A 12,566-nucleotide genomic window follows, 5' to 3' on the forward strand; every position below is an offset into this window, starting at 1 on the left:
ATTTATAAATATATGTGTATATAAGCATGTATATGTGTATATATATATAAATATATACATATACATACATATATATATATATATACACAAATATATAACGGATTTTGAGCGAAGCGAAAAATCTATTTTTGGGTGAGATAGCCATGTCGTCCTGATGGAAGTTCCTATAGGGTAGCTTCCTAGGGTATATTACAACTACGGCGATATTCCCGGAGAATTTACCTTAAGGTACCAGAATTCTAACTCCTGGAGCGAGTATCCCTCGTGAAAGGGATATCGCGACATATCAGAGGACGTATTCTAGACACGTCACATGGCAATCTACGACCTGAACAGAGATTCGTCTCGTAGGAGGGAGATTGACGAGATACGAATTCGGGAAAGAAAAAGGGGAGCCGCTCCCAAGGCTTCCCTATCCCCCGATTCGTATGCGTGCCTGGCGCCAATCCTGGCGCCATCTGTATTCCTTGTAGCGTACACGAGGTGCTACAGATACTGTATGTAGGGAGAGGTCCTGCAGCCCTTTCTTAGAAAGGCAAGGGCGGGTCCATCAGGACGACATGGCTATCTCACCCAAAAATAGATTTTTCGCTTCGCTCAAAATCCGTTTTTTGGGCTCAAGCCATGTCGTCCTGATGGAAGTGTACCAGAGCATTACTGTATCTGTGGATTCTCAGAACGTGCCGTACTCCCCGGAGATATTTATTCCCGGTCGACTAGACCTAGAGACCTAAGATGTTACCGTTATACATCTTTTCAACTAACTATAAACTATGTTAGAGCTTCCTGCCCCCTACAGGGAAGAGTCCTACTAGACTCTGGAAAGTCTCGAAGAGTACATATATCTATGTATGAATACCAGGCAAGCTAATATAGTGGTCTCACCCTATATTAAGTAAAGCATAGTTTGTATAGAACCACTGCGTCAATATATTGACCAGTCATCCGCACAATACTTGTATTGGACAAAGGTTTATATCCGCATAGGAAGAAACTAATAAAACCGCCCTCGTCCCTTTATGGGACGGAGTCCTCCCATTAGGGGACTTACATAAACCAATGCAACATAGCTTGCAAAACAGAACAATTCTATCAGAATTATCCCAGATAAGATACATAGAATTAAAATGCTCAATTATACCAATAAATTGACACAGGTGAAAGAGACGCAAGGTTCTCAAGAACAAGTTTATTGACAGATAATAAACAGACAGGTTAACAACAAATATATATATTTATATAAAAGAGGGTAACCCAAAACTTTAAGCATAAGTATGATAGTAAACAGAACTTGTTTATCTGAAAGAAAAACCATTAAACACCACTTTTAATGAGATACCAAGGTATCAAGTCATAAAAAATCTGTATTACAAATCAATCACATTAGCGTTAGAAACGCTTGGCACACATGTCTGAACTTATGCAAGGTTCACCTTTGAAGGAAGGAACAGTCTATATGGGCACTTGGTGCCCTCATTTAGTTTGTAGTACAGTATGTACCTACACACTCACCCTGGACTTAATCGTCCCAATTAAGACCACTGTTCCTCGCAGAGTTAAACAGTAGGGTTAACTACACGACCCACTGCTACCACAGATCTCTTAAGTTCCTCTACTTGCTTCGCATAGTGCCGAAAGAACACCCTGGAAGACTTCCAGCCCGTGTATGAACGGAGATGTTCAAAATCCATACAATTAAAGAAATTTAGGGATGAGGCAACTTTCCTCGGATCGTGACCTGCGGGTGTACTGTCAGGATCCGCTCTGCGAATAAAATATGTCATTTTCGCTCTGAGTTGATTCAGAGATAAATTTGAGCCTGATGTTTCTCCCCTGAATAGTTGACTACCCTTGAAGTCTGAAGTTCTACGAAGATAGACCTTTAGGCATTCTACTGGACATAGAGATGCATCTTCTTTCAGAGGACAGATTCTCCAGGGACCCCACCTGTTGGTGGGTAACTCATTCTTGGCGAGAAACGTAGGATCCGGAAACAGGTTCAGCTCCCCCCCATCCAGGAACTGAACACGACCTGCCTCTCTCGAGAGGGCTACGATCTCACTAACCCTGGCCCCGGACGCGAGTGCAAATAGGAAAATAACTTTTTGCGTCAAATCCTTTAACGCACATTCTTCATTGCTCAACAAGGAGGCGAAATGAAGAACTTTGTCTAAAGACCATGAGATGGGCTTTGGAGGTGCTGAAGGTCTGAGCCTAGCGCAGGCTTTCGGAACTTTATTAAAGATCTCGTTACCTAGGTCGATCTGGAAGGCAAATAAAATGGGTCTCATCAAAGCCGATTTACACACTGAAATCGTGTTAGCTGCCAATCCTTGGCCATGGAGATGGATGAAGAAAGATAAGCAGAAATCTGTTGAGATCTCCTGCGGATTCTTTGCCTTTACAAAGGCCACCCATTTTCTCCAAGATGACTCATATTGCCTTCTAGTCGATTTGCACTTGTATTCCTCTAGGAAGTCTATGCTGGCTTTCGAAATCCCGAAGCGCTTTCTCACCGCTAGGGCGAGAAAATCATGAGCTGCAGGGTCTGGGTTTTCTGTAATGAAGCGCAGACAGTCGACTTCTGGACTCGCTGGGTCAGAACTGGATGTGGTAGCGGCACGAACTTCATCTGTAGTTCCAACGCCAAGGGGAACCACATGCTGTTCGCCCACTTGTGGGCCACTATTGCCGCTACCCCCCTTGAAGGATCTCAGTTTGTTGAGGACCCTCAACAGAAGGTTGTGAGGAGGGAACAGATAAATCCTGGACCATCTGTTCCAGTCGAGGGACATTGCGTCCACTGCTTCCGCTAAGGGGTCCTCGTACGGGGACACGTACAGGGGCAACTTCTTGTTGTCTTTCGTTGCAAAGAGGTCTATTTGCAGTTCTGGGACTTGATTCAGAATGAAGGAAAATGATCCTGCGTCTAAGGACCATTCCGACTCTATCGGTGTGAACCTGGATAGAGCGTCCGCTGTCACATTGCGGACTCCTTGAAGGTGAACTGCCGACAGGTACCACTTCTTCTTTTCCGCCAATCGGAAAATGGCTAACATCACTTGGTTGAGAGGTGGTGACCTCGACCCTTGTCGATTCAAGCATCTCACAACCACCTCGCTGTCTGTCACCAATCTTATGTGGATCGAGTGACGCGGGGAGACTTTCTTTAAGGTAAGGAGCACTGCCATAGCTTCTAGAAAGTTTATATGAAAGGTCCTGAATAGCTTGGACCAAGTCCCCTGGACTTTTTTCCGATGAGAGTGACCTCCCCATCCCTCCTTTGAGGCGTCTGAGTGAATCGTCAACGACGGGGGAGGTGGCTGAAGAAGAACAGACTTCTTTAGATGTCTGGCTTGGGACCAAGGTCTGAGAAGAGTACGTAGCCGAGGCGGCACTGGTCTTCTCAGGTCTCTTCGCGCGTTTGATGCATACCTTCTCCAAACTGCGGTTGCATCCTTTAGCTGTGCTCTTAGCACTGGGTCTGTCACTGAAGCAAACTGGAGAGAGCCTAGTACCCTCTCCTGTTCGCGTCTTTATATCCTTTCGGAATCTAGAAGTCTCTTGACAGAGCCCGCTATCTCCTTCCTTTTCTTCATTGGGATGGAGAAACTGTGTGACAAAAGGTCCCAGTGGATTCCCAGCCACTGGAACTTTTGGGATGGAGAAAGTCGAGACTTTTTCTTGTTGATCTTGAAGCCTAGGTACTCTAGGAACTGGATCACCTGACTGGAAGCTTGCAAGCATTCGGTCTCGGATGCTGCCCACACCAGCCAGTCGTCCAGGTAGGCTACTACCTGAATTCCCTTTAGGCGTAATTGTTTGAGAGCTGCGCTCGCAAGCTTCGTGAAAATCCTTGGGGCTATGTTTAGCCCGAATGGCATGGCTCTGAAGGCGTACAGTTTCCGTTATAGCCTGAACCCTAGGTAGGGGGAGAGTCGACGGCTGATTGGAATGTGCCAAAAGGCGTCTGACAAGTCTATAGAGACTGAGTATGCCCTCTTGGGCAGTAAGGTCCTTATGTGTTGCAGTGTTAGCATCTTGAATTTGCAATTCACTATGAACTTGTTGAGTGGTGACAAGTCCAGAATGACTCTGAGCTTTTCCGAGTCTTTCTTGGGAACACAAAACAGCCTCCCTTGGAATTTGATGGACTTCACCTTTCGGATCACATTTTTCTCCAACAGTTCTTGAACGTACTCCTCCAAAATGGGGGTGGAGTGTTGGAAAAACCGAAGGCATGGGGGTGGAGTGCTGTACCAGCTCCAACCCAGTCCATTCTTGAGTAGGCTTTGGGCCCAGGGATCGAAGGTCCAGCGATCCCAAAATTTCATCAGTCTCCCTCCTACCGGTATCATTTCACTTGGACTGCCGTCCTGAGGTCTTGCCTCCCTGACCACGACCACCTCTGAATCCCTTTCCCCTTGAGGGGCGCCTAGACGAGCCTCTGGCTGCTCCTCTAGGTTTTGCACGAAAGGAAGAAGACTGTCCTTCGAACGTTGGGGCGAATGTGGTTGACTGACCTGGCACCGCCTGGGGTACCCACTGAAAGGCAGTCGGGGTTTGTGCCACCATCTGGGGCACTGGAGGCAAAGGCAATTGCAGTTGCTGTTGCTGTCTATAAGGCTTGGCTGGCCGAGATGGTAGCCTAGTCTTCATATTCTTCCTCTTTGGTTGAGGACCCTCATCCGGGGAAGATTTTCTTTTGATAGCCAGGCCCCACTTCTGGAGAAGATTTCTATTCTCCACGGCGGCCTTATCAACAACCTCTTTGACCACATCGGTAGGGAAAAGGTCTTTTCCCCAAATGTTGGAGGAGATTAACTTCCTTGGCTCGTGTCTCACCGAAGCCCCGGTGAACACGAACTCCCTGCAAGCTCTCCTTGCCTTGACGAAGCTATAAAGGTCCTTCGTCACTGTGGCTAAGTGAGACTTAGCCACTACCATGAACATTTCATGGACCTTGGGGTCACTTGCCATCGTCTCGAGAGTAGTCTGATGAGACATTGAGGCAGCCAGTCTTTCTTTTGTCTCGAACTCTCTTCGTAAAAGAGATTCGGACAGCTTGGGGAGGTCCTCGCCGAATTGCCGTCCGGCAATATCAGCCTCCAACTTTCCCACTGAGAATGTCAGATGGACATCCTTCCAGTCTTTGTGGTCCATAGGTAGAGCCAGCGACAAGGGTTTACACTCCTCCAGGGAGGGGCAAGGCTTGCCGGCCTCGACTGCCTTTAGGACAGCCGCAAACCCTTTCTGTAAAAAGGGGAAGGCTCTATCAGGAGAGGACACAAACGAAGGGAGCTTCTTGCTCAATGCAGCTACCTTCGAATTCGAGAAGCCCCTCTCTTTCATCGAGGATGAAAGTAGGGCTTGAGCCTTAGCGTGGTCCATAACAATGACCTCCTTCGGCTCTGTCTCCTCCCTTGAAGCTGGTTCTTTTCTCAGCCGGACATAGCAGTCCGGATATGATGCCTTGCTGGGCCAGAATTCTACCTCCTCTAGGGGAACTGAACCCAGCTTATCCGAAATGACGATCTTTCCAGTCGTCATCGGCATGTGCTCAGCATACCTCCATGGGTTAGCATCTGAGCATATGGGAAGGTCTTTCACATTGAGCCTTTTCCGGGGCCCATGTGATTCTGCCAGGGACTGCATACGCAGTTCCATTGCAGCCGCCTTCTCCTGATTCTCCTTCTGCATTTGTTGGATCATTCCAACAATCGAAGAGAGGGCCTGTCCCAGTTCTACTGGGAGGCCAGCCGATGTTGAGGGGATAGGCTCCGGCATCTGAACCGGAGTAGCCGACACCTCGTCGACCTCATCCTCTACGACATCCGGGGTTTGAACTTGATCCTGACCTTCTGCCAGGAGGTCTTCTTCCAAACGATCGTCCAGGTCAGACATCCTGTCACACAACTGGATGTCTTGCATCGCATCTGCGACTTCCTCGTCCACCTGGACTTGATCTTGAAGGATCTCCTCTTGAGGCTGGGGAATCACTGCCTCAGCTGATGCCTGGGGAAAAAGATACGCCCTCATCTTCTCACTTGGAAGATAAGGGCCAGAGGTGTTCTTCTTGAAGCCCCTTACCCAAGTACGAAGCTTTTCCCTAGCTATATCCCTTGATTCCGCCGTTCTAGGGGAATCAAAAGCCTCAGTAATCAGGTTAGTGCATACAGTACATACCTGAGGGTCCCAATACTGGAGATCATCCTTGGAGACAGCGCATGCTGCGTGTCTCCTACAACACTCATGTCCGCAGAGGTTCTTGCTGCGGACATTGCAGAAAACATTTCCGCACTTCGGAGGGTCCTTCTGTAAAGAGAAGAAATTTCCATGAGTATCAAGTGAACTATGTATCACTGGATATGCATAGTATAGCATAACAATTCATAAATGAAAGACACACACTTGTGTTTCCCTCACAACCCATTGTTGCAGCCTTCCGGATAATAAAATAAAAAATGGTTTATCTCTACTAGAGTAACCAATGCAAGGTTTCCAGAGGAAACAGGTGGAGCTCACACCTAGGCAATGATTTTAAAAATCCTGGATAATAGACGGGGAAGAACTCTGCTTCCTGTCTGAGGGCAACAGCAAAGGGCTGTGTAAGAAAACACAATAGTGTTAGAAGATACAGTGCTGTACCTAAACTTTTACTATAGTTTTCTTCTTACTGTATATGCTATACAGAAGAATACTAGTACAGTATAGGAGGATGTGTGCCGGCCTGCCTTTGCCGGCCGGCACACACCACAATTAGCTTTAAAGTATACTACTTAACAGCTATAGGGCGGCAGCCCTCTGGTTCAAATGCCTGTGCCGGCGGCAGCAGCTGCCGGCCAGCAACAGCCAGTGTTGGTCGGCAATGATTGCCGGCCAGCAACTACACAAGGTAGTACCCAGCTGCCGGCCACACTCTTGGTGACCGGCAGACAAGGACTGACATAAGCCGGCCGGCAAAGGTACAAGACCGATGCCAGCCGGCAGCAAAAGAACCAGAAGACTACCCCTGCCCGGCTGCCGGCCTCATAGGCCGGCTGCCGGGACAGGTACAGCACTAGAAGAAAATAGAATGGATGCCGGGATAAGAGTGTACACAACCCCCCAAGCCCGGCAACCGAAAGAGTGCATATAAGGAAGGGGAGAAACTTAATTCAGGCTTCCTTGACCAATGCCGTCCGGCTCTGCCGGCAGGCATGGATGAGGGACCAAGAGAGGTCCGGGCAGCACTCGAAAACATAAGACCCTTGCCGTCCAGCGTCTCTGCCGGCCGGCAATGGGCTTAGTCAATCCATATCCCAACCTATACTAGGTCCAGAAGTAGAATGACATATGGTACAGTAATACCCCTGCCGGCCAGCTCTGCCGGCCGGCAAGGTACAGTACAGTAATGGCTAGGCCATTACGGAGATAGAGGGGGAAGGGACAAGAGGGTCCTGCCAACCTTGCTTTAGTGACAGATCACCCGCAGCCAAGAACTCTGTCTTAGCCTAAGGGAGATCTAAGGGAAAGGGCCAGCGCAGTAGTATAATACCTGCCAGCTTCCAGAGCACCAAAGCAAGGAAGGCGTTGCAACTCCCAAGGGAAGATTTATCCTCCCCGAGAACAGCAACAGGACTTAGTCTGGTCGATCACACAAGAAGGAATCATAACTACAGAAACCTTCGACAGTGACCTAAGGGAGCTCAGCTCCCTTTGTAAGTGTTAGGTCAGCGAGGGAGACTCTGCCCCAAGCCAAACAACACGGACTCAGACTAAAAACTCTGTTGTTCTGACCCTCTTTGAACCAGACTCTGCTGGAACAGGAAGGTACAGTAACACCCTAGTATAGTTTTATCGAAAATAAATTCGGAAAAAACCACTTAGGGATAAGCCCAAGGCTTAAACAGAGGGAAAGGGATTGCATACCTTCTCCGAAGAAAAGAAAGCAACCGGGGAGTATAATAAAGTATACTAAGGCTCCATAAGCAATTAGCCTAGGCACCAAGAGAATCGATTACCTAATTCACCGAAACTCTCACGTATACAATCTTGGAAATATTCCACACAGTCTAAAATGTATAAAATATAGCCTAAAGCTTCAATAAAATTTTAATTACACTCGGAAAAACCATAATCATGCATTAAGTACTAGGACCAAACGACTAGGCTACATGGCCTAGCGTAGGCCAGAATGGCGAATACTTCGCCAAATAATACTAAGCACGAAAGGAAATCCTATGTAAAGCTAAATAGCTAAATTTTATTAAGCAAAACAACCAGGAATGTCACTCTGACTAACTAATTTATACCTAGCGAGTGACAGTGTCCAGGACACCTCTGGTAGGCTACGGCTCTTGTATCAAAGATTAATCCTATTAATCACTCAAAATTTTACCAAGAGCCTACATTTATACATAACAGACACTATACTCAACTTATCCGAGGCCAACGAAGACGAAGAAGCCATGAAAAGCTGAATAAATCCAAGATTTGCGAGAAAAACAGGAAAAAACACCGAGTTGTTAAGCTACGCAAAAAGGAATGCAGATGGCGCCAGGATTGGCGCCAGGCACGCATACGAATCGGGGGATAGGGAAGCCTTGGGAGCGGCTCCCCTTTTTCTTTCCCGAATTCGTATCTCGTCAATCTCCCTCCTACGAGACGAATCTCTGTTCAGGTCGTAGATTGCCATGTGACGTGTCTAGAATACGTCCTCTGATATGTCGCGATATCCCTTTCACGAGGGATACTCGCTCCAGGAGTTAGAATTCTGGTACCTTAAGGTAAATTCTCTGGGAATATCGCCGTAGTTGTAATATACCCTAGGAAGCTACCCTATAGGAACTTCCATCAGGACGACATGGCTTGAGCCCAAAAATATATATATATATATATATATATATATATATATATATATATATATATATATATATATATATATATATATATATATATATATATATATATGTGTATGTATGTTTTAATTCCTTTGCCTTTTTTCTACTTTTTAAAATTTGCAATCAAATTTACCAACTACTCCCTTTTATACCAGACCAACCATTGCAATCCTCATAACGAACATTGATACCAATAACAACATATTTTGCCTTTCGGAAATTCTCCATCGGTAAATACGAAATCCCAAAGAAGGCCAATTCCAAATGAAGCAACTATCCCGTCTGGTAAACAAGGGAGTTTAATGTCCAATTACTGGGGCAAGCCGGGTTGCAGGAGAGAGAGAGAGAGAGAGAGAGAGAGAGAGAGAGAGAGAGAGAGAGAGAGAGAGAGAGATACGGTGATTGGAATATTGCTCTAATGATGTTGCATGAATAAGGAAGGTAATTAGTTGTAAATTGATATGTTTCAAAACATTGCTTTTGTGATTAGGGATTTAATTGTGAATGATTCAGTGTGATTGGACTATAGTGATTATCAGGCTGACGTTGAGTGTGATTGGACTATAATAATTATCAGGCTGACGTTGATTGTGATTGGACTATAATAATTATCAGGCTGACGTTGATTGTGATTGGACTATAATAATTATCAGGTTGACGTGATGGTTTTATGGAAAATTGAAAAACCAATGAAAGACCTTAGTATATGAGGAAAGTCATGGTGAACATTTAAAGTTGAATAATGAACTAAAGTATTGAGGAAAATTTTAAGTTTGATAATGAACTGAAGTAGTGAGGAAAATTTTAAGTTGAAAAATAAACTGAAGTAATGAGGAAAATTTTAAGTTTGATAATGAACTGAAGTAGTGAGGAAAATTTTAAGTTGAAAAATAAACTGAAGTAATGAGGAAAATTTTAAGTTTGATAATGAACTAAAGTATTGAGGAAAATTTAAAGTTTAATAATGAACTGAAGTAGTGAGGAAAATTTTAAGTTTGATAATGAACTAAAGTAGTGAGGAAAATTTTAAGTTTAATAATGAACTGAAAGAGTGAGGGAATTTTTAAGTTTAAAAATGAACTGAAGTAGTGAGGAAATTTTTAAGTCTAATAATGAACTAAAGTAGTGAGGAAAATTTAAAGTTTAAAAATGAACTGAAGTAGTGAGGAAAATTTTAAGTTTGATAATGAACTAAAGTAGTGAGGAAAATTTTAAGTTTAATAATGAACTAAAGTAGTGAGGAAAATTTAAAGTTTGATAATGAACTAAAGTAGTGAGGAAAATTTTAAGTTTGATTATGAACTAAAGTAGTGAGGAAAATTTTAAGTTTGATAATGAACTGAAGTAGTGAGGAAAATTTTAAGTTGAAAAATAAACTGAAGTAGTGAGGAAAATTTTAAGTTTGATAATGAACTAAAGTAGTGAGGAAAATTCAAAGTTTAATAATGAACTGAAAGAGTGAGGGAATTTTTAAGTTTAATAATGAACTGAAGTAGTGAGGAAATTTTCAAGTCTAATAATGAACTAAAGTAGTGAGGAAAATTTAAAGTTTAATAATGAACTGAAGTAGTGAGGAAAATTTTAAGTTTGGTAATGAACTAAAGTAGTGAGGAAAATTTTAAGTTTAATAATGAACTGAAAGAGTGAGGGAAATTTTAAGTTTGATAATGAATTAAAGTAGTGAGGAAAATTTTAAGTTAAAAATGAACTGAAGTAGTGAGGAAAATTTAAAGTTTAATAATGAACTGAAGTAGTGAGGAAAATGTAAAGTTTGATAATGAACTGAAGTAGTGAGGAAAATTTTAAGTTTAAAAAGGAACTGAAGTAGTGAGGAAAATTTAAAGTTTAATAATGAACTGAAGTAGTGAGGAAAATTTAAAGTTTAATAATGAACTGAAGTAGTGAGGAAAATTTAAAGTTTAATAATGAACTGAAGTAGTGAGGAAAATTTAAAGTTTAATAATGAACTGAAGTAGTGAGGAAAATTTAAAGTTTAATAATGAACTGAAGTAGTGAGGAAAATTTAAAGTTTAAAAATGAACTGAAGTAGTGAGGAAAATTTAAAGTTTAAAAATGAACTGAAGTAGTGAGGAAAATTTAAAGTTTAAAAATGAACTGAAGTAGTGAGGAAAGTTTTAAGTTTGATAATGAACTGAAGTAGTGAGGGAAATTTTAAGTTTAAAAATGAACTGAAGTAGTGAGGAAAATTTAAAGTTTAATAATGAACTGAAGTAGTGAGGAAAGTTTTAAGTTTGATAATGAACTGAAGTAGTGAGGAAAATTTTAAGTTTAAAAATGAACTGAAGTAGTGAGGAAAATTTAAAGTTTAATAATGAACTGAAGTAGTGAGGAAAATTTAAAGTTTAAAAATGAACTGAAGTAGTGAGGAAAATTTAAAGTTTAAAAATGAACTGAAGTAGTGAGGAAAGTTTTAAGTTTGATAATGAACTGAAGTAGTGAGGAAAATTTAAAGTTTAATAATGAACTGAAGTAGTGAGGAAAGTTTTAAGTTTGATAATGAACTGAAGTAGTGAGGGAAATTTTAAGTTTGATAATGAACTGAAGTAGTGAGGGAAATTTTAAGTTTGATAATGAACTGAAGTAGTGAGGGAAATTTTAAGCTAAATAATGAAGTAAAGTAATGAGGAAAATGCTAAGTTCAATAATGAACTAAAATGATGGTAAATAAAGAGTATTTTGAATCAAACGATAATTTTAATCATCTAACATTGAATGTGGAGTGAAAAGGTGAATGTAATTAACTATTTTCATTCCTTGATATTCATATATTCACTTGAAGGCTTGAAAAACCTGATCATCATCAATGGGAAGTCGAAAAGGTTTCATTTTCAAAATGATTTTGGAAATTATTTATCTTACGCTCTACTTCTTTTCACTCATGCACATGTGAAGTTGCATAAACTTTTCCATTATTATTTCATAAAACTATTATCAAATAAACAATTCTTCAATATAAGTTATACTCCTATTCATTTATTTGCTCAAAAATCAAAGCATTGTCTGAAATTTTCTGGTAAATAGGTCTACCCCATCTTTTTTTTTTTGTTCCTCGATAATTCATTTAAAATAACTTCGTATTATTTTCGTTGTAACTATCAAATTAAAAATAACTATAGGGTCACTCAGTAGAGCGCAGACCCCCAACGGCAGCTTATTGTTCGACCATTTGATTGACCTTAACATTGACCTTTTGACCTTTACATGTATGAATTGGCGGGGTTTTTCATGCACTCAAATATGAACCAAGTTTGAAGTCTCTGTATCAATGATGTCCAAACTTATGGCTAATTACGTGGACTGTAGTTTGCTTGACGGTGACCTTGACCTTCCAAAATTAAATCATTCCCAGATTTTTACATAACAATTAATCCCTGGAAGTTTCATTACTCTACGATTAAAATTGTGTCTAGGAGGGTGTTCACAAAAAGAAAAAAAAAACACACACACAAACACAAAAAGGTGGTTAACCATAACCTCCTTCCAACTTCGTTGACTGGGATAATAACCTCGCAGTATTTTCGTTTTGACCGTCAAAAAAAAACAAAACTAAAAGTTAAGGTTTTTAGTCCATTAGTCCTTGTTGTTTTGGTAAGAGCACGTAGAATGGTGTCTCCCTAATAACGAACGCAAGCCCATCTGAAACCCAAATGAAGGACTTATTTC

The sequence above is a fragment of the Palaemon carinicauda genome, chromosome 15, assembly GCF_036898095.1.
Source record: "Palaemon carinicauda isolate YSFRI2023 chromosome 15, ASM3689809v2, whole genome shotgun sequence".
Taxonomy (NCBI): domain Eukaryota; kingdom Metazoa; phylum Arthropoda; class Malacostraca; order Decapoda; family Palaemonidae; genus Palaemon; species Palaemon carinicauda.